The 22,159-nt window shown below is 48.1% G+C and overlaps 1 long non-coding RNA gene across 2 annotated transcripts in view; it reads left to right on the top strand.

The window, feature by feature from the left end:
• The first annotated feature begins 1,336 nt into the window (after positions 1-1,336).
• Positions 1,337-22,159, top strand: part of LOC137231047 (uncharacterized) — a 94,137-nt gene continuing 73,314 nt past the window's right edge. Inside the window, exons 1-2 of one of the 2 annotated variants that reach the window (XR_010946363.1) lie at positions 1,337-1,566; positions 3,579-3,734. This is a non-coding gene — a long non-coding RNA (uncharacterized lncRNA). Of the gene's footprint in view, positions 1,971-3,578; positions 3,735-22,159 lie in introns of both variants that reach the window. The other variant, XR_010946362.1, reaches the window with a different exon arrangement.

Below are 22,159 nucleotides of genomic sequence, written 5' to 3'. Positions count from 1 at the left end.
CTGATCCTTTAGTGATGAAAAATGTTATTGTAGGATTAAGTTTTCACACAGTGTCTCCTACGGCTTAAGGAAGAAGTTGCTAATTTCCCCCAGTAGCTGTGGAGGCAGCCGGTGTGGGCAGAGGAAGGTCCACAAGTGGAGAGGCCTGAGCTGGGGCACTTCAGGTTGGCCCCAAGGTGATTGTTTAATTACTTGGGAAAGCTTCCTCCTGAGCCTGAGGAAGCCCCAGCACATTACATGACTCATAGCATATTAACTTCTAAATGTTTTAGAAATGAGGCTTGCCTTAGTTTTCAGCTACCATTAAATTCCCCTCGAGGCATCTTGTGCAAAAAGGAGGGGTGTTCTGGCACTGATTACCAAACCATAACCAATCGCGAGCCACACACGGGGCACTTCCAGAATGTTGCCTACTCCTCAGGAAGGAAACTAACATTTCTGGAGGCCCCACCAGGTGTTCTAGAATTTTTTCTTCCACTATCTATCTCCTTGACTCTTCTCAGCAACGCTGTGAGACAATGTAAAGGCTATTTTAAAGTGGGGAAAGTGAAGCTCAGAGGCTAATACCCCAGTGGAGGAGCTGACCATTTGCTTCCAGAAGGGGTAGGCCCCCGGGGCAGTGTTCTACCGGCAGAGCTCAGCTCCTTTGCTTTCCTGTCTGCCCCGTCTCTGACAGCGGTGGGCTAACAGGCCAGAGACTGGGAAACGGAGAGGTCAAGGGGAGAAGGTGGCAGAGTGGGAGCAGGGAAGTAAACCCGGCACCCCCTGGATGTGGAGAAGGTCTGGGCTGGAGGGAGAGCCAGGGCTGGTACTAGAAAAAATAGCCAAGCAGGTGAAATGCGGCTTTGTTCTCACTCTCTGCAGTTCCAGAAGGCCCTCCCTCCACCCCCAGGATCCAGCCATTAACTCAACAACTATTTATTAAGCGCCTCCTAACTACGGGGTACCGTAATGGGCACTAGGGATACGGTAGTGAACAAACGCAAATCCCCCCTCAAGGAGCCTACGTTCTAGGGGTTTCTCTCCAGTGGCTTCAAGCCGTCTTGGGCTGCTTAGAATTCCCTAGTAGGGTGTTCCCTTTCGGTTCCTCTTCACACGTACGCGCGCGCACACGCACACACGCGCGTGTCCGTGCCTCGCAACCCTCGCTCGTGCTCACGTGCACGCACGGCCACGCACATGCACCGACACACACGGGCCCACACGTGCGCGCTCGCGCAGACACGCACAGAAACGCGGACGCACACGGCCTGTCGTGCCGCCCCCTCCCACGCCGAGGGCGCAGCGCGGAGTTGCGGGCAGTGGACGCGCGCGTGCGCAGGAGCTGCGCGTCCCGCGGCCGCCCTGGAGGGTCCTAAGCAGTGCGGGCGTCGCCGCCGCCGCGCGCTCTCCGGCGCGGGAGGAAGGAGGCCGGCGCGGAGCCCTGGGAGCCCGAGTCCCGGCGGTCCCCTCCGGCCGCACAGCCGGGCTCCGCGCTGCGGGCAGACGGGCAGCGTCCCCGGACACCGCGGCCACGCGGTTCCCTCAGCGATTCCGTCTGGGCGGCCGGATGGGAGGAGAGAGCAGGTGCGCTGAGCCGCGAATCTGCGCGAGGCACGGTGGGGAAACAGCTGTCGAGCGTTTGGGGAACAGCCTCGGCCCTGAGTCTGTGGCGGAAACTTGGACTCAGGGCCCTGAAAGCTGGCCGAGGGCACTGTCAGGAGATGCGGGACTGGTCCGTCAGCTACTGCTTTCTTCCAGCGCGTCTCAGTCGGTGGTTTGTTTCCCACCCGAGCAGCCCCCGCGACCCTGCGCACAAACACACTCGTTTCTTCCTCGGGCGCCTCTCTGAGCTGCGCTCCGATGCCGCCGGGCGACTCCTGACCCCACCACCTTTGTTTCCTCGGGCCAGTCAGCACTTCTGAGAAGTTGTCCTTAGGCCATTCCCACTTCCCTGTGCTCTCGAGGAGGAGAGAGAAGAGAGTGGCAAGGTAGGAGAAGGATTCCCTTCCCTGGCCGGGACCCCCTGGCTCGGTTCAGAAAGCGCCGGCTCTGAAGGGCGCTGTGAAGTTGGAGGGTATCTGTTCTGTCCCCACGCAGTCAGGGGCGAGCGTACTTTCTGGGGTTGGGCCTGAGGCAGGCTTCTCCTGCACCCCTTGTGGATCAAGGTCAACAGCAGGAAACTGACACAGAGCCGGGTTCTGCGTCCTTGCGTGAGCGGGGAGACACCGCCTGAGAGCTGGGGGGAGAACTGCCCTCATTACCTGTCTGTTAGCACTTGCCCCTGGGAGTCACCACGTTTTACTTATCACACTTACTGATAGACGTGTATTACCATCCCTATTTTACAGGGGAGGAGAGCGACTCTCCCAGGGGTTAAGTGACTTGCTAAAGTTCACCTGTAGCTAATGTGGGGGGCAAAGTAGGACAAACTGGAACACCTTCAACTAGTTTTATTACCAGTAGGAATTCATTTTCCTGTTTCTTGCAAAGCAGTGATAGCTTTGGCAGTTAGGCGGCACTCCTGCTCCAGACATGCCTGGTTCATCTCTGTCCTATAAACAGCCCTTCTACCTCCTAGATTTCTCATACAGTTTTCCCAACTTGGAATGCCGCTCTCCCTTACACCAGTGCGACTCCTACACATCCATCAGGGCCCAGCTGACAGACCTCTTCCTGCACGAGTCTTTCCCCTCCCTCACTAGCCTTCACCCATCTCCCTTTACTCCACGGCCCAGTGTTCATATTCTGGGCCATAAAGTCTAACCCTTCATTATGTCACTGCCTTTTATGATTCTCTCATTGTTTCATTTTCTTCCGTCTTATTCCATCAGTCAGGTGATCTTCATAAGGGCAGGGCCCGTGGCATAGGCACTTCCTTTACGTACCCCGTGGTTTCTATCACGGTGCTGGGCACAAAGTCGCACTCAGTGACTGTTGTTTGGCTAATTGACCAGACACACTCTAAACCTGGCCAAAGGTGGGCCCAGGAGCTTTTGCTATGAGCCCTTGAGGGGTGGTATTAGTGGGCTTTCAGCCATTAATCCTCCAGCAGCAACTCCCCCTCACTGGGTGGCTTGCCTGCCTGGATTACCTGAGAGGGAGAGACAGAGCTTAACTGTATAGAGAATACACACTAAGACATCCAAGGACTGCTTAGACCAGGCGCTGCTTCTTTAACGTTGCCCATGGTATGCGGTGATGGAGGATACCTAAATGAAATGCAAACAGTTAGACACATAACATGGAAGATCTGGTCTAAATTGAAATAGAACAAACAAACAAAAACCAGAAGGTGAATGACTGCTTTTTTGGAGGAGTGGTTTGGTGTTTCATGTTGAGGGTTTTGAAACTGATCAAATACATGTCTGAGGCCAGGTCTTTCCCCCTCTCACCCTCTCAGTGTGTACGAGTGCTCATCGTTGCAGGTTATAACGTGTTTTCACATACGTCATCTCAGGTATTCCTCACAAAACTTTGAGAGAATAACAGTAACAACATTTATAAAATACCTGTAATTATTTAATAACTACTGTGTACTAGGCACCATTCTAAGGACTTAACGTATATTAAGTCATCTGTCCCTTGCTGTTTTACAGATGCAGAAACTGAGGCACTGAGAGTGCCAGCAGTGGTTGGTGGTGGGAATGTCCCCAAGGCAGAGGTGAATCAAGATTCTTTCATAATGAGAGCTCCGTTGAAAGAAAGAAGATGCACTGAGTAAGGAAAGCAACATTGAACACCTGCTCTGCCAGGTAAGACTGCTAGGAGCTTTGTGGGCACGTTCTCGCCGAATCTTCACAGTTACCTGTAAGGTTATTGTGTTTGCGTTGTGACCTTCCCCCACATTTGAAGAACCTTGGCTTCCCAAGGTCAGCTGGCTAGCGTGTGAGCCAGGCCTGTGGACTCACATGCCTGTGTTTCCAGCACCGTGCTGGGTGCCCGGGGTGGCTCAGCCTTCTCTGGCTCTTTGTTTCTGCTTGAGGAAGGGGGGGCAATGTTTATTTCACTGGCTGAGCTGGTGAGATCCTTATCACCCTTAAAAAGCATGTATTAAATCTCTAATTGTACATGGCACTGAACTATTTTGTACACAAAAATAATTGAGTAAAGTACACAGACAGAGGCTCTGCCCTCTGGGAACAAAGGATCCCCAGCGCGTGAAGGTGGCAGGATGGCCCAAAGAACCACGGTCCTAGAGTGCACCCTCCTTGGCAAAGGCGTGTCCTGGCTGAGAGGGGGAAGTGGCACAGGGGCGTGGGAGAGTCTTCCAAATCCATCCCCACTGGGGATGGCCTCTGAGAGGTTAGGACTTTGGGGGCAGATCTGGGAAGGGCCTCTGAGAGGTTAGGACTTTGGGGGCAGATAGAGGTGGGTTTGAAGCCTTCTTAGTAACAGTGTAAGCTTGGACCGGTTCCGAACCCTCTCCAAGCTTCATTTCCAACCTATGGAATTGGACTGAACAGGTATCATTGTGTTAAATGAGATGGTATACTTCATGCACTTAGCACAGTGCCCGATATACAGTACGTACTTAAATCGTCGGTAGCTGTTGTCATGGCTGTTGGGTAGGTAGCTCGTTCCCAGAGTGGATTTGAAGGATGAAGGAAAGGCTCGTGGTTAGGAAAGGGGGACTTCTGACTGCGCAGCAGTGTCCCTTCGCTGCCCCGGGGCTCGGTGGCTGTCACAGGCAGCACGGCCCTGTGTTTCCTACCCCCTCCTTCTCCTGAGACGGCCGGGGGCTTGGCCTTTCTGGAGTGGCCCCTCAAATGTCTGTCTCATATTAAATGGTTGGTCTTGAGTTGTTATTCTGGAGAGATGCGAGGCTTTCGGGGGGGCAAAAGACACGAAGGAGAAGGGAGCTGCACCTGGTGAGCGGTACACAGTAGGAATTCAACAAATGCTGACCGCTTCTGATAATCTGGGGCCCCAGTCTCCCCAGACCCACAGAGGGGCTGCTGCCCTGGCAGTACTTGCTGAGGAGTTTAGGGACAGAGCCGTAAACCACATCTGGGTGCCCAGGGGTTGCCATGGCAGATGGGCCACTCCGTGATGTTCTTTGCAGCCTTCGAGAGTCCCCAGAATGCACACCCTTTGCTCACCCGGAGGTGGGCAGGGAGTGACCAGGGGCACACGCCGCAGAAAATCCCTTTTGTTTCTTCTTAGCAGAGCCCTGTACAGCACTGGCTTCCTGCTTAATGGCCTGTTCTGGGTGGGGAGGCGGGGGAAATGCGCAGAACTAAGGGAGAAAAAGATTAAACTCACAGTAAAACCAAACCCAAGCATCACGGCTCTCCGTCCCCTCCTCTGCAGCCCTGACCCTACTCTGGGAGCTGTCTCCCAGCCAGTTCCGCTCCGAGGCAAATAACAATTATTCCAGGAGGCCCTGGCGCACCGGGCCTGCAGAAGACAATGCTTGATTGTTCTTCCTTCCCCCTGCGGCAAAAGATGGGCTGGCGGAGAGCACCGCGGAAAGGGAAAGGAGCAGCCTCCCTGCTCTCCCGCGGGGCGGCTCGGGAGCTGTCAAAACAGGCCTAGATCAGGGCGGGGGAGCGGCGGGGGAGGGGGGATTACTGCCGCTGCTCCCGACCTGCTCGCAAAGTTGCACTCTTTTCCCCCCGCGTTCCTGGCAGCTGTGGCCACTTAAACGGCTTTTGCTGCCATTAAACAGGAGAGTCATTAAGTCACGGAGCTTAATGAGGCTTTCAAGGGTCCAGTAGTCACCCCTCCGCTCGGTGAAAAGTGCCAATTCATCGCTTGGGAGTTAACAAACCTGGAGGTTGTGACTAAGAGGTGAGCAGCTCCAGCGCCCAGATTGACGGCTCACCCCAGCGTGACCCCGCGCTGAAAACCAGGCTTGTGTGCAGTCAGAAGGTGGGAGGTGGGCGACCACTGGGAACGAGTTGGATTGCTGGTTTCTCCAGCTTCTCAGCTGGTGTTTGGGCCTGAAAGATCCAGAAAGCTCTCCCATCATTACTGGTATTTATCAGTCATGGGCTTGTGGAAGGCTGAGACGGTGTGTTGTCCCAAAGTGCATCTCTCCTGAATCAGGCCGTTGGCATCGGGGACGTTAGTTCTGCTGCCCGCCCCCTTGACGTTAGGGATTTTGTCTATTGCGCCTTTGAACAGTGCCTGGTACTACGCTCGTAGAATATGTGTAGAAGGAGGGAGGGCAAATGGGAACCCCAGGGCCCACCTCGTTTACCCTCCATTGGGTGGGAGCCCACTTGTCACTCAGCAGTGTCTGGAAGTGACTGCCCACAGGAACAAGGTGAGGATGGATCTGGTGTGGGAGTGGAGTCCTCCCCGGCATGTTCAAGCTTTCCTTTACTCAAACTCACTAAATTCTCATAATTAGGTGTGGTGGGGAGGGGAGGTGTTCCTGTCCCCATTTTGCAGATGAGGAAACTTAGGTTCAGAAAGGTAAGTGCCATCTAAGCAAGTGACCCCAGGACAATCTGACCCCAGGACCCGGCCAGACTGACCCTCTCACTTGGAGGCCAGGCACTGGATGGGAATCAGAAGAAAGAGGAAGATGGCCCAAGAGCTGCCTCCTGGCCTGTTTTCCTGAGGTTAGAAGTCTGTCAGGAGAGGGTGGAGAGGTCTGGGGCCGAGGCCGTTCTCAGCAAGGGGGCGTTTTCCTTCCTTCAGCCCTCTTGTCCGCGTTTCACTGTCTGCTCTCGCGGGGGCTGAATGGGAGGATGGGCAGCACCTGCGCAGAGCCACGAGCACGCAGACTGGGGGAACTGCAGGGGACGTTTGCCACCGTGGGCGGGGGGCGGGGGTCTAAAGGACGAGTGTCGGCTCCCAGGATTACCTGGCTCCCTGTGACTCCATGGGGGGGATGTGCCGCCTCGCCGCTGCCCCCAGGATGGCCAGCCTTCTAGAAACACTGCTCCTTACAGGAATTGGGCCTGGCTCTGTGATCCGGGACTAGGGAGGTTAGATCTTATCTGGGAAAGCTGGATGACTGACAGTCTGGCTTATCCCGTTGGGATTACTCAGCCTGTAAAAGTCCTGTTTATTTGTTAAGGGAGGGGCAGATCCATAACCCACCTGTTGACACCTGGATGGCACAGGAGAGAGAGCTGCACCTCTTTGCCCGCCCAGCACCCCATGGTGGCTCTCCCTGCCAAGCTGCTGTGGTTGCGGGGAAGAACACCTGGTGGGGGAGTGATGGGAGAGCCTCCCGCTGGCAGCTGCCACCTCTGCCCAGAGCCATGATCGTGGAAGGCCCAGGCAGGAAGCCTGAGAACACTTCCAGACACGTCTCCCTTAGAGCCCTGCCCCGGAGTGGGCCTGACCACATTGGTGAGAGCAGGTTCACCAGCTCCCAGAAGCTGGCTGTCCAAGAACCTCTCTGAGATTTCCCAGCCTTTTTTTCCATGACTGTGCTAATTTTGCCTCCAAGACCAAATGAGTGGAAGTTTCAGGGGGGTTTGAGTCTTAGGTTACAGGTCCGAGCAGGGCACACCACCCCTCACACTCTTGGTTTCTCCACACCATTTCTGTTCCGATGGCAGGAAAGCAGAGGGGAGAAGCTGGCTGACCTTGTTTCAAGCTGCCATCAGAGAACAGGTGCTCATTGTAAGAGTGTCTGGCATTGGAAAGAGCACGAGGTCAGTGCTTAAGATCCACAGGCCCCCGTCCTCGCTCTGGCCTGAGTCAGCTGTGTGACCTTGGGCAGCGAGTTAGTCTTTCTGAATCTATCTCCTCACCAGCCAACAAAAGAATCGGATTGACGTCTCCCAGGGCCCCTTCCAGCGCCAGCATTTTATGCTGCTACAGCTACTAACCTCACTACTGATGTCGTTCATTTACAACGGACACCCCCTGTGGGGGACATGCGCTCTGGGTTGTTCCTCCTGCTCTGCTGATGGATCTGCAGCACCCCACACCTGCCTGCCTGTCTCCTTTGTCTGCCTCAGTTCCCACGCAGGAAGGCTGGCACCGTGGCCTCTGCTGTCCTCTGAGTCTCTGGGAGTGCGCCATCCAATAGCCATGCTAGCCTGGGAGGTCTGGGTCTCAGTTCCTCGGAAACTGACCTGCAGTTTGGCTTCTCTGAACCTCATCCACCTAATGGGACAAAGAACCCTCCCTGGGAAAGCACTTCGGGATGCTTCAGTGGGAGAAGCAAGAGAAGCATGAAGCTGCCTCGTTGTGGAGGCTGAGGATCTAAATCCCAGAGCCTTTGGGAGCCAGTGGACCTCTACCAGTGGGCTGCACATTCAGTGGGACTTAGCTTCCCAGTTTGCACGGAACTAAGGCCTCCTGGCAGGTGCTGCGTGGCTTGCCCGCATGCACTGTGAACTGGGATCAAGACGCCCTCTTTTTGTATTAGTTCTGGGCCTGGTTTTGAAGCATCTTGCCGGGACCGTGAATGGTTTTGCGGTGCATTTCAGTGAGCTCTTTACAGCCTCGCTCATCGGGCCTTGTGGACCTCTGCTTCCTTCAGCCGACTCAGTGTGGCTGCCATGCTGAGGCTGCCGAGTCACACGGGCAAGGCCCGTTACCTGCCAGACGTGGCTTTCCTGGACCCACCTTTCCAGGGTAATGAACTCCCAGGATTAATCTGAGAGCTCCTCTCTCCTCTTCTACCTTCGCCTCCTACCTGTCCCGCCACCCCCAGCTTCTGGTCCTCAGGTGGGACGTGTTAAGCCAGGGAGCAATTAGCCAACTCAGGCTTCAGGACTCTCCCTAGAACAAGTGGAGCAATGGCTTGATGACCCTGGGATGAAGGGGTGCCGCTTTGCAAGAGATCCTTGAAAGGACATGAATATTCATGGCGAGGGTCCTTCAGAGTCATTTAGAACTACTTGTAAGTTACTGAATCTGCCGAGTTCTCTCAGGCCTCGAGTGGTGTCCAGTTGCCACTTCCTCTGCTCAGAATCCTCTTCCATTCTCACCTGCCTGGTTAATTCTTACCTGCTCCTCAAGATTCACTCCCTCCAGGGACTTCCCTGGTGGTGCAGTGGTTAAGAGTCTGCCTGCCAGTGCAGGGGACACGGGTTCGAGCCCTGGTCCAGGAAGTTCTCACATGCCGTGGAGCAACTAAGCCTGTGCGCCACAACTACTGAGCCTGCGTGCCACAACTACTGAAGCCCGTGCACCTAGAGCCCGTGCTCCACAACAAGAGAAGCAACCAGAATAAGGAGGCTGCGCACTGCAATGAAGAGTGGCCCCCGCTTGCCGCAACTAGAGAAAGCCCGTGCGCAGCAACGAAAACCCAACATAGCCAAAAATAAATAAATTAAATAAATAAATTTAAAATAAAAAATAGTCATGGCTTCAACTGGGGCAACAGCTGTGAGATGCAGAGGGGTGCTTAGAATCAGGAAACATGTTTATGGTAGAGCCAATGGGATTTCCTAAGACATGTAGGAGAAATGGAAGAGTCGAGGATGACACTAAGGTATTTGGCTAGAACAATCAGGAGAATGGAGTTGCATCCGCTGAGTTAAGATGATTATGAGTGAAGCAGATTTGGGGGGTAGGGAGAATAAGAAGTTCAGTTTGGGACAAGTAAGGTTTGAAATGCCTATTCGATATCCAAATGGAGATGTAGAGTGGGCAGAAGGTGAGTCAGTCGGCATTCAGGGAGTGGTCAGACTTGTAGATATGAATGTGGGGCTGTTGATACTTAGACTGTATTTGAACAGGAAGGACTGGGTAAGATCGCCTAGAGAACAAAAGCATTCCAAGGACTGAAACTTGGGGGTCTCCAGCTTCTAGGGGTTGAAGGAATTAGGAAGATGCTGAGGAGACTGAAAAAAAGTAGTGAGACTGATATTCTGGAAGTGAAGTGTTTCTTGGAGGAGAGGGTGATTGACTATCAAGTATAACTGGGAGGTCAAGGACAGGGTTGACCATTGCATCTGACAGCTCAGAGGTCACTGGTGATCATGTTCAGAGCAGTTTCAGTGGTTTGAGAGAGAACTGGAGAAGAGAAAGTTCATATGAACAACTCTTGAAGAATTTTGCTGGAAAGGTGATCTGAGAGATAGGTCACTAGATGGAGGAAAATGTGGGTCAAAGTGGTTTTTTAAAAAGTGCATTAATTTATGAATTAGTTAAGGAACTATGGGTCCATTGACATGGATTTTTGAGAGCTTAGCCTAGAGCCAGGAGAGGAGATTGAGAAAAGGTTGTTTTCATCTTTTCCCCATTAGCCCCTGTCATCCCAGTTCTGCCTTCTCTCTTTCGCTAAATGGTGAGGGATGTATTCATTTTTGTATCAACATCTTGTGCAGATTTCTAGTCTCTCTGATATTTAGCAGACCAATGGATGCCTATCTACTATGCCATGTCATCCCTTTTCTAGAAGACTTGACATTTGGCTCTATAAATCATTGGATGCATTGATAATGCCTGATTCATGTATTGTAATGTAATTTGGTAATTATATGGTGAAATAATATGTCATTTCCAGGGGTGGCATAATATGGTTCATAATCTTTCACAATAATCAGTTAATAAGTATGTTGCATCAAGGAACTATTTACATAGTCTTTAAGTGTCAGATTCTTGACCTTTCTACACAGTGACTAACATTCTTCTGAGCATGATAGAGCATGCACCAGAAGACATGACTCCTCTATGCCTGACAGTGTATGTAAATTAGTGAGAACCCATACAAATGTCTGATCATGTATTACAAGCTTGAGATGAATTCTAGAAGAATATAATAGTAAACCACAGCATCAATACCATAAATAATAACATTAACATGGAAATGATTGACTCATGTTGGAGTTGACTGGGGATGATTCTTTTTTTTCTCATGGCAAGGCACGTGGTTTCCCTGTTTTTCTCTTTCTTAACATCTTTATTGGCGTATAATTGCTTTACAATGGTGTGTTAGTTTCTGCTGTATAACAAAGTGAATCAGCTATACATATACATATATCCCCATATCTCCTCCCTCTTGTGTCTTATCTCCTCCCTCTTGCATCTATCCCTTTTTAATAACAACACACAAATAGGCATCACTTTCCCCCTTACTTCTTGGTAGTGTAGTAAAAAAATAATGAGCTTTGGGGTCAGTCAGATCTACATTAAAATCCTTAGTTTGCTGTTTATTAACCGTGAGACTGTGAACAAGTTACTTCGATGAGCTTTAGTTTCCTTATCTATAAAATGGAAATGGTGATACCTACCTCACAGGGTTATTGTGAAGTTCAGCTTAAATGTGAGTGTCAGTGTAAATTGCCTGGCATGATATCTGATGTAGAACAGACAATGATAGCAATTAGTGTACTTAGCAGTACTTGCAGTGGCTGTAGGGGTGGCTTGGTGCTGGTAGTGATGGGTGCAGACGCCTCCCTTGCGTGGAAGGCTTCTCTCCATGCTCTAAATCCTATCAGCAGATGGAAACGGGTTTATCCATCATCCGCGGCATTAGTCCCTATCAGCTTTCATGCATTCATGTAATAATTTTTTATTGAGAACCTTGTAAGTTCCACACAACAAAATCCGTGCCCTCTTGGGGCTTATGTATCAATACTAGTGAGTTTTGGGAAAAAAACTCTGGGTCACCCCATATTTAATACAGCTCTTTCATAGTCTCCATCTTTATTGCTTTAAATTACCACCCAGCCTCTGGCCAAACCTGCTCCAGGTAAGAGTAAACTGAGGCAACTTGAGCCCTTCATATACACACACCAGCCACTAGTGACTTTCCTCTTATTGTCAGGAACTAGCCAGCTTAGAGTTTGATTCCTTCCAAGACTATTTTATTTTTTCTCTGCGTGGGAGGAATGTTCCCCTGCTGAAGTCAGGTATGAGGTCAGGTCTCTCACCTGCAGCTGGGATTTGGGACAGACTGATAATCACCGTGCCGTGCTGGGCTGAAAGTATCACGTGACTCGGTGCCCCACTGTCCGCTTGTACAGGGAAAAAGAAAAAGGAATCCTGGGCGCTCAGCAAAGAGGAAAAAGCTAGAAGCCTCTGTGGTAGATAGTGGGAAGGAGGCCAGGCCCGGGGACAGACACAGAAAGGTAGACCCTTAGAGCCTGGGCTCCTTTTGAAGTCCCCGCGCTCCTGGAAACAGATCATGAAACTATTTAATAAAAAGTTAACCGTATAGTTGCAGGTAATCACGGCCAGGTGTTTCTTTCTTCAGGTCTCAGACCTGAGTGCGTGTCCCCTGGCTGTCAGTGTGCACGGTGACGAGATGGTGGGAACTGGTTTGACACCAACATGAACCCTTCACCGAAAACTCAACTCAACCCCAGGGATTTCTGAGCTGTCGAAGAAAGTTTGATGACTTTCCTTGCTTAACCAGGCCCTGTTAAGCTCCCTTGAGGCTAAGTAAGGAAGAAAGGGCCATTAATTTTTTTTTAAACATCTTTATTGGAGGATAATTGCTTTACAATGTTGTGTTAGTTTCTGCTGTATAACAAAGTGAATCAGCTATATGTATACATATATCCCCATATCCCCTCCCTCTTGCGTCTCCCTCCCACCTTCCCTATCCCACCCCTCTAGGTGGTCACAAAGCACCGAGCTGATCTCCCTGTGCTATGCGGCTGCTTCCCACTAGCTAGCTATTTTACATGTGGTACTGTGTATATGTCAAAGCCACTCTCTCACTTCGTCCCAGCTTACCCTTCCCTCTCCCTGTGTCCTCAGGTCCATTCTCTACGTCTGCGTCTCTATTCCTGTCCTGCCCCTAGGTTCATCAGAACCGATTTTTTTTTAAAGGAGGAAACTAACTTTTTTTAAAATTAATTTTATTTTATTTATTTTATTTTTGGCTGCGTTGGGTCTTTGTTGCTGCGCGCAGGTTTTTCTCTAGTTGCGGTGAGCAGGGGCTACTCTTCGTTGTGGTGCGCAGGCTTCTCATTGCAGTGTCTTCTCTTATTGCAGAGCACGGTGCTAGGCACGCGGGCTTCAGTAGTTGTGTCACGCAGGCTAAGTAGTTGTGGCGCGTGGGCTTAGTTGCTCCCCGGCATGTGGGATCTTTCCGGACCAGGGCTCAAACCCGAGTCCCCTGCATTGGCAGGCAGATTCTTAGCCACTGCGCCACCAAGGAAGCCCCCATTTTTTTTTTAGATTCCATATATTTGTGTTAGCATATGGTATTTGTTTTTCTCTTTCTGACTTCACTCTGTATGACAGACTCTAGGTCCATCCACCTCACTACAGATAACTCAATTTCATTTCTTTTTATGGCTGAATAATATTTCATTGTATATATGTGCCACATCTTCTTTATCCATTCATATGTCGATGGATACTTAGGTTGCTTCCATGTCTTGGCTATTGTAAATAGTGCTGCAGTGAACACTGTGGTGCATGACTCTTTTCGAATTATGGTTTTCTCAGGCTATATGCCAGCTTTTGCACAGCAAAGTAAACCATAAACAAGATGAAAAGACAGCCCTCAGAATGGGAGAAAATATTCGCAAACGAAGCAACTGACAAAGGATTAATCTCCAAAATTTACAAGCAGCTCATGCAGCTCAATAACAAAAAAACAAACAACCCAATCCAAAAAGGGGCAGAAGACCTAAATAGACATTTCTCCAAAGAAGATATACAGATTGCCAACAAACACATGAAAGGATGCTCAGCACCACTAATCATGAGAGAAATGCAAATCAAAACTACAATGAGGTATCACCTCACACTGGTCAGAATGGCCATTATCAAAAAATCTACAAACAATAAATGCTGGAGAGGGTGTGGAGAAAAGGGAACCCTCTTGCACTGTTGGTGGGAATGTAAGTTGATACAGCCACTATGGAGAACAGTATGGAGGTTCCTTAAAAAACTAAAAAAAGGGGCCATGAATTTTGTGTCTTTCTGTGGGAAGGTAAATTTCCAAAAGCAACAGCCCTTCCTCCAAATAAATATGTAATCAAAGTAAACACGGTGTTATCTGCCTTGTAAAACTAGTGTCAAAATGCCCTCCTGACTGCCTTCTTCCAACTAAAACACTGACCCTCCTTTATAGAAATTCTGGAATCTCCATGGCCTAGCAGAGTAACAATATTCACAGTAGTTTAAATATATGTATTAAGTCAAATTAGGTTTCACTGGTTCCCCCCTCCTCATTTCCTTGTTATCTGTCATTTACTTCCAATATGCAGTGGTTGCTGCTGGACATTAGAGAAAATCTGTCCCAATGCCCATAAAATACCACCTCCTGTTTCTCTGACTTGGTACCCACAGGGACATCAGAACAGGAAGGTTCATCCTTAACACCAGTAATTAGGGACTTAGCGAGCGCTCTCTTTTGCCAGCCCTTCAGTCAGCAGTCTCCTACTCATTCATTGGCATGCGTTCTCCTGAGGGATAATCTTCACTCTTCCCACAGGTAAGTTTTTCTAGGAAAAAGTTCGATACTGGATATCACTGTAGTCAGATAAACAATACCTCAAGCCCTTAACCCTATTCCATCGCAGTGGAAACTGCAAGTTAGCTTCACCAGAACAGAAAAAGTCATTGTATTATAATGAAGCTAATTACACTCCCTTCCACCCCCAAAAGAATGGCGTTTCATCATCTATAGAGGCATTATCAGGTAGTGCTTAAGATCCTGGACTCCAGAGACAGACAGGGGTGTGGATCCCTGCTTTGAACCAGTAACTACTCCTGTGACCAAGCAGCTTGGCTTCTGTACACCTGCCTCACAGGGTGTTGTTAGACTTGTGTGAATAAGGCAACATATCGCAGTGTTTTGATGCTAGATAGTGCTCAGCTGTTTAAAAGAAAACTATGTTGATGGTTCTGATTACAGCTGATATTAATACGAGCAGCCAGCAGGGATTCACGCAGCTCCACTGTAAGAATTTGTGGGAAAGAGAAAAAAAATTGGTTCCCATCACAGAAGACCGCATAGTATATGATTGCCTTTACCTGTATGTGAAATGTTCAGAACAGACAGATCCGTAGAGACAGAAAGTAGATTAGTGGTTGCCTAGGGCTGGGTAGTGGGGTTGGGGGGACATGGGGGGATCACTGCTAATGGGTACAGGGTTTCTTTCTGGAGTGGTGAAAAGGTTCTTAGATTGATTGTGGTGATGGTTACACCACTCTGAATACACTAAAATTTAACCACTGAATTGTAGACTTCAAATGGGTGAATTGTATGGGCTGTGAGTTATGTCTCAATAACGCTATTATAAAAAATATATTAGCTCCCATTTATGACTCAGTTAATCTTTATAATAGCTCACGGTTTTATACAACAGTCAAGAAGGCTGAGATTAAGATGTATTAAAGCAACTTAATCTGGCCCCTGTGAGTAGCGTGTAATGTACCCAGGATTTCCTATTGATTGATTGGATCTTAGTTTCACAGAATTGGATTAATCATAATCTTTGGTTCGTGACACATTAGCCCCTTTGGTCCACTGAAGTCCATCTTTTATTTTGCTTTATTTTATGCATGTATGCCTGCTGAATAATATAATAAATACGTCTGACCGCCCCCTGCCCAAAGCAAGGCTGGAATATCACCAATAATGTACAGTTGCCTTTGTGTTTTCTTCTCTCCCATCCCTGTCTCCTCCCAGAGATAAGCACTACCATGAATGCTGTGTTTACCATTCCCCTGCCTCTTTTTAAAAAAAAATTTTTTTTTAATTTATTTTATTTTTGGCTGCATTGGGTCTTTGTTGCTGCACGCGGGCTTTTCTTTAGTTGCGGCGAGCAGGGGCTGCTCTTCGTTGCAGTGCGCCGGCTATTCGTTGCGGTGGCTTCTCGTTGCAGAGCATGGGCTCTAAAGCGTGCGGGTTTCAGTAGTTGTGGCACACAGGCTCAGTAGTTGTGGTGCGTGGGCTTAGTTGCTCTGCAGCATGTGGTATCTTCCCGGACCAGCGCTCGAACCTGTTTCCCTTGCATTGGCAGGTGGATTCTTAACCACTACACCACCAGGGAAGCCCTCCTCTGCCTCTTTTAGAAAGTGTTTTTTTTTTTTTTAGTGGCAGTAAGTGCGTAAATGGCATATTATTTAGCTTAGCTTAGGTTTTAATTTTGCATAGTTTTTGAACTTTATAAAAAGTCTATCATAGATTCATCCATGTGGAAGAATGTGTCTGTGGCTCTTTTGTTTTCATGCCATAGAATATCACATTTTATGAATATACTATGATTTATTTATGCATTCTTCTTTCAGTGGGTATTGAGATTGTTTCCAGTGTTTTGCTATCTTGATAAGTTCAACCGTGATTATTTTTTGTATATGTGTCTCCTTATACACGTGCTGAATTTTCTCTTGGGTATATCCTTACAGAAATTAGGTGAATACCTGGTAGATTTGCTGGGTGTGCAGGCATTCAACCTTACAAGATAATGTTACGTGATTTTCCAGTTTCCACCACAATGTGTATGAGACCCTGTCAATATCCAACACTTGGTATCGTCAGACTTCTTAGATTTGTCAACCAAATGGATGTAAACCAGCATTTCATGGGGACAAAATGTTATCTGCCTCTTCCTGATTATTGGTGATGTGAACATGTCTTTATAGGTTTATTGATCATGTGTGTTTATTTTTTAAAAAAATAAATATGAAATGCAACTTTTATCTAAAACTTGAAGCCAACCCAAAATGTTGCTTCATTTTATTTCACTAACTCCTCCATGTCCACAGGCTAAATTGACTGGTTCCATGTGTGTTTCTTGTTCTATGAAATGCTTCTTTATGGTTTTTGCCCATTTTTATGCTAAGTTGAGGTTTTTCTTATTTGTAGGAGTCCTTTATATATTTCTGAAACTAATCTTTTATTGGCTATATATATTTCCAATATTTTCTTCAAGTTTGTATCTTGTATTTTTACTTTCATTGGAGACTCTTTTGACAAACGAATTTTGGGTTACAATATTTATGTATCTTTTCTTGTATAATTAGCAAGGTTTGTGTCTTGACTAAGAAATCTTATCCTATTCCAAGATCATTAAGGTATTCGCCATGTAGTTCTTCTGAAAGTTTTGAAATTTGGCCTTGACCTTTGTTTTCTTAATCTATTTGGTATTGATTTTTGATGGTGTGAGGTAGAGTTCCTTTTCAATTATTTCCACGTAAAAAGCCACCTTTTTTCAATGAAGGGGGTTACACCTATCCAACTCAAAAGCTCCTGCTCTTAATCATTCTGCTGTTCCGAGGAGATAATGGTGTGGTATTAGACTGTTTGGTAAACAAGGGCTAGGCACTTGGGAGAAAAGTGAAATAAGGCACAGTTTCTACCCTCAGTCTGTTGCTCAGTATCAGGGGCTGAGGGCTAGATTTGGTCCTTCTTTTCAAAGGATTTCTTCCCACTCTAAGTTTCATGATAACATATTCCAGGTCATCTTTTGGCACTGGCAGTTCCACAGAGGGGTTCCTATGGGAAGCTCTGGGTTCCACTTTTTAAAAACTAAATTTAGTGTTTTTTTAATTGAAGTATAGTTGGTATACGCTATCATATAAGTTACAGGTGTACAACATAGTGATTCACATTTTTTAAAGGTTATACTCCGTTTACAGTTATTACAAAACACCAGTTATATTCTCCATGTTGCACAGTATATCCTTGTAGCTTATTTTATACCTAATAGTTTGTACCTCTTAATTCCCTACCCCCAGATTGCCTCCCCTTTCCTCTCTCCATTGGTAACCACTAGTTTGTTCTCTATACTTGTGAGTTTGCTCCTTTTTTGTTATATTCACTAGCTTGTTGTATTTTTTAGATTCCACATATAAGTGGTATCATACAGTATTTGTCTTTCTCTGACTTACTTCACTTAGCATAATGCCCTCAAGTCCATCCATGTTGTTGCAGATGCCAAAATTTCATTCTTTTTTTTTATGGCTGAGTAGTATTCCCATTGTGTGTGTGTGTGTGTGTGTGTGTGTGTGTGTGTGTGTGTGTGGACTCAATGCAATACCTATCAAAATACCAATGGCATTTTTCACAGAACTAGAACAAATAATTTTAAAATTTGTATGGAAACACAAAAGACCCTGAATAGCCAAAATAAACAATCTTGAGAAAGAAGAACAGAGCTGCAGGAGTCATGCTTCCTGACCTCAGACTATACTACAGAGCTATAGGAATCAAAACAGTATGGCATTGGCACAAAAGAGACACATAGATCAATGGAACAGAATAGAGAGTCCAGAAATAAACCCATGCACTTATGGTCAGTTAATCTATAACAAAGGAGGAAAAAATTTATAATGGAGAAAAGATAGTCTCTTCAATAAGTGGTGTTGGGAAACTGGACAGCTGCATGTAAATTAGAATATTCTCTAACACCATCTACAAAAATAAACTCAAAATAGATTAAAGACCTAAATGTAAAATGTATCATAAAACTCCTAGAGGAAAACATAGGCAAAACCACTCTTTGACGTAAATCGTAGCAATATTTTGGGGGATCCTTGTCCTAAAGCAAAGGAAATTAAAGCAAAAATAAACAAATGGGACCTAATTAAACTTAAAAGCTTTTGATAGCAAAGGAAACAATCGACAAAATGAAACGACAACCTACTGAATGGGAGAAAATATTTATTTGCAAATGATATGACCGATAAGGGGTTAATATCCAACATATATAAACAGTTCATACAACTCAACGTCAAAAAAACAAACGACTTGATTAAAAAATGGGCAGAAGAACCGAATAGACATTTTTCCAAAGAGGAAATGCAGATGGCCAACAGGTATACGAGAAGATGCTCAACATCGCTAATCATCAGAGAAATGCAAATCAAAACCACAATGAGATAGCACCTCACACCAGTCAGAATGGCCATCATCAAAAAATCTACAAACAAATGCCGGAGAGGGTGTGGAGAAGAGGAAACCCTCGTACACTGTTGGTGGGAATGTAAATTGGTGCAGCCACTGTGAAGAACAGTATGGAGGTTTCTCAAAAAACTAAAAATAGAACTACCATATGACACAGCAATCCCACTCCTGGGTATATATCCAAAAAACAAAAACGCTGATTCGAAAAGATACATGCACCACAATGTTCACAGCAGCACTCTTTACAATTGCCAAGATATGGGAGCAACCTAACTGTCCATCAGCAGATGAATGGATAGAGAAGATGGATTCTACTTCTTCATCCTTGTTTCCTCCATTTCCTGGAGGTTAAAGTGACACCGTGGGGAAGAGCATATGCTTAGGGCCAGACAGACCTGGTTTCAAGGTTCAGTTCTCCCACACGGTAACCCGGGGGAAGTTAAACCCTCTTGAACCTCGGTGTCTTTGCTGGGTGTCCCCATGCAGAATGCACATCCTCTGCTGAAAGGCTTGGCTCCCTCATTCAGTCCTCGGCTAGGGGTGGGGACACAGGAACTTGTGACAGTCAGCCCCTCGGGGACCATCTGCACTGCGGAAGGGTGACAGCCCACAGAGCTGACACAAATGACAGATGTCCCCTACAACCCCTCTTATCTTTCTTCCCTCTACTTGGTTGGAAGATCTGGTCGCTTCAGCTGGCCTGTGAGCTCCTGGTGGGCAGCCCTCAGACCTCAGCTTCTTCCACGGTCTCGCACGCAGTGACATGTACACAACAATTGAGTGACTGAGTTAGGAGGGACAGAGACCCCGCTCTCAGGGTGTGGGACTGAAGGGCAAGCCTTTTGGTTTCCCAGTAGAAACAAAAACAAAAGCCAGCCATCAAAACAGAGAGGAGAGAAAGGCCTTTCTTCATAAGCCTCCCCAGGTGGTAAGAGCTGGCTTTGAGAAGCTTGGGTGTGACAGGTGGCCTCCCACTCTGTCCCTCGTTGGTCTCCACCACCTGGCTGGAGTGTTTATTGCTGGCGCCTCTCACCCCTTGGCCAGGAGGGTTCTCTGGTTCAGCCCAAGCAGCAGGAGAGAGGGAACGACCCCATGGCACACACAGCTCCACCCCAGACTCCACAGTGCATGTTGCTCTGTGTGTAGCCTGGTCATTCATCAACGAGCAGTGAGATACGGGAACATCGCTGCGTCCTGTCGCTGCCCAGGGCACTTTGCATTGTCATTGCGTACATTTTTCATCTGAGCTAAATAGAGTGCTGGGTAGGGTGCTGTTTCTTGCACTATTTACAGGCCCCTGGGATTTTTCCTTCTCTGTGAAGGGAACAGGCTGACTTCAGCGATTTCTGTGGTGAGGTCATATGGCCCTAGGAGGGTTACCTGAGCCCGGGAGACTCAGGTAACCAAGGCCACTGGTAGGGATGGGTTTAAGAGAGAAAGAGAGGCAGGAAGGGGAAATTTGATTCAACTACATCTAAAACTCATTTGAAGTGTTTTTGGTAAGGTTCTAATTATGCTTCTCAATAGAGCAAATTTTTGTAATGTTCCAAATGTAAATGTTGGAAAGAGGCTGCAAATGAAAACAACCAGATGACATCTAAAGCCAAAAATAAGCCCAAAGCGATCTTAATTATTGCACTGCCTCAGGCTAAGTGGAGTTCGAATGATTGGCCTGCTAGAATCTACATCAGCCTTCCTCTCACTCACACAGAAGACTCTAGAACTTGACATTAAGGAAACTGGGCTTGCGACCCCGATGCGTCACCTGCTAGTTCCTTGGTCTTAGGCTGGCAGCTTAGCCTGTCAGTGCCTGACTGCGGGCATCTGTGAAGTGGGGACCGTCCAGCCCCGCTCCCTGAAAGGTTTGTGGAGAGATTCAAAATGAGCTAATGTGAACGGGAGCTCCCTGGGTGTCTGTGCCTCACGGCGGGTCCCAGTGGCTCCAGTGTACACCGGTGACCATATCTTTTCTAAGTCCTTTGTCTTTACTCCTTCGTCAGAAGCCCTGCTCTTCATCCCTCTCTCCAGGTACTTCTTTTGGAGATTCCTCTTCTCCCATTCAGCCCTTGATTAGGATTTCCAAAAAATATTTCATGGATCGCTAGTCCCCAAATGGCCCACCACTAGAGGGGGTTCCGAGGACAAATCAGTCTGGAAACAGCGAGCCCTGTAGCGCCTTCCGAAAGTCCCGGGGCCTGAGAAGTCTTGTAGGAGGACCTCCTCTACCTTCGCCCCTTCATCACTGGGCACCTCCCTCATGAATCTGACCCCAGAACCCATTTTTCACACATTGCCCATTAATCCCTCTCCCCCATATACAGCCTGGGACCCGTGCTAGATGGTGACTGAATAGTGACGGCACCCGCTGAATACTTAGGACGCGTCAGGGACGGTGGTGTCTTTATCAACCTTTACCTCCCAAACAGCCCCGCGAGACGGGTGCATTCCACGTAGGTGTGACTAAAACACGGGTCTGGCTGTCTCTGTTTTACAAATAAGGAAAGTGAGACTCATGGAAGGCTAGGAATTTGCCCAGAGTCACAGAACGAGTACGTGGTGGAGTGGGGCGTGACCCAGGCCTTGCCCCCAGGTCTGTCCAGCTCTAAAGGCCCTGCCTGTCACTGCGCATGCCGGCCAGTCGCTGGTGGGCTTGATTTAGCGTGGGCGGGGCCTTTGGATTGGAGCTTGCTGGCCTCTGAGTCCACGTGATAGAAGATGGAGCTGGGTGGGTGGGCAGCCAGCCCGGTTAAGTGCAGCCGGCACGCCTGGGGCCCGTGAAATGGGACGGCTGCACCCTCTCAGTGCGCAGACCGGAAACCGAGGCTCAGGAGATGGAATGGTGTGGCCAGGTGGCAGCCATGCTGGAGCCCGGAGTGCTCTACCATCTGTCCTTTCCCCGGATCCAGCCCCACCCTCTGCGCTCGGAGCTGCCCTCCGGCATCTGCATCCACGATGCTCAGAGCTGCTTAAGTTGCGGGGCTGTTCTCACTAATTGGAACCTCAGGGCGCTGTTGTGGTCCCTGCTGCTGTAAACACTTTGCCAATCTGCGTGCGTATGTGACGCTATAAAAGTTCCCGAAAGATCTTATCCATCCTGCTGGCACCCAGCTGAAGGAAAAGTCAGGTAGAAAGACAATGTGTGTGTTATGAAAAAAAAAAAAAAAAAGGTGTGGGGAAGTTTCTTGTTTTTGTTCTCCGTGCAGGTGAACAGGGTGAGAAGTGGAAAACATCCAGTGCTGAGGCAGCTCCCAGAGCTTGCTTTGTTTTGTTTTGAAATTGCTTAAGAGAGATTTTCCTTGTACCTCCTAAGCTGCCTGTCACATTTGAAAAGCCGGAATGGGACTGTTAAGATTCTGTAAACGAATTCGTTTCGGAACATGGGGTTCTTTGCCCGGTGGGAACGAACTTCGGTGATCGCTGGGTCTGGCGTGTCATTTACAG

This window comes from Pseudorca crassidens, chromosome 9, assembly GCF_039906515.1.
Source record: "Pseudorca crassidens isolate mPseCra1 chromosome 9, mPseCra1.hap1, whole genome shotgun sequence".
Lineage (NCBI taxonomy): Eukaryota > Metazoa > Chordata > Mammalia > Artiodactyla > Delphinidae > Pseudorca > Pseudorca crassidens.
The sequence above is the reverse complement of the archived record's forward strand: the minus strand, read 5'-3'. Positions and strand labels throughout refer to the sequence as shown.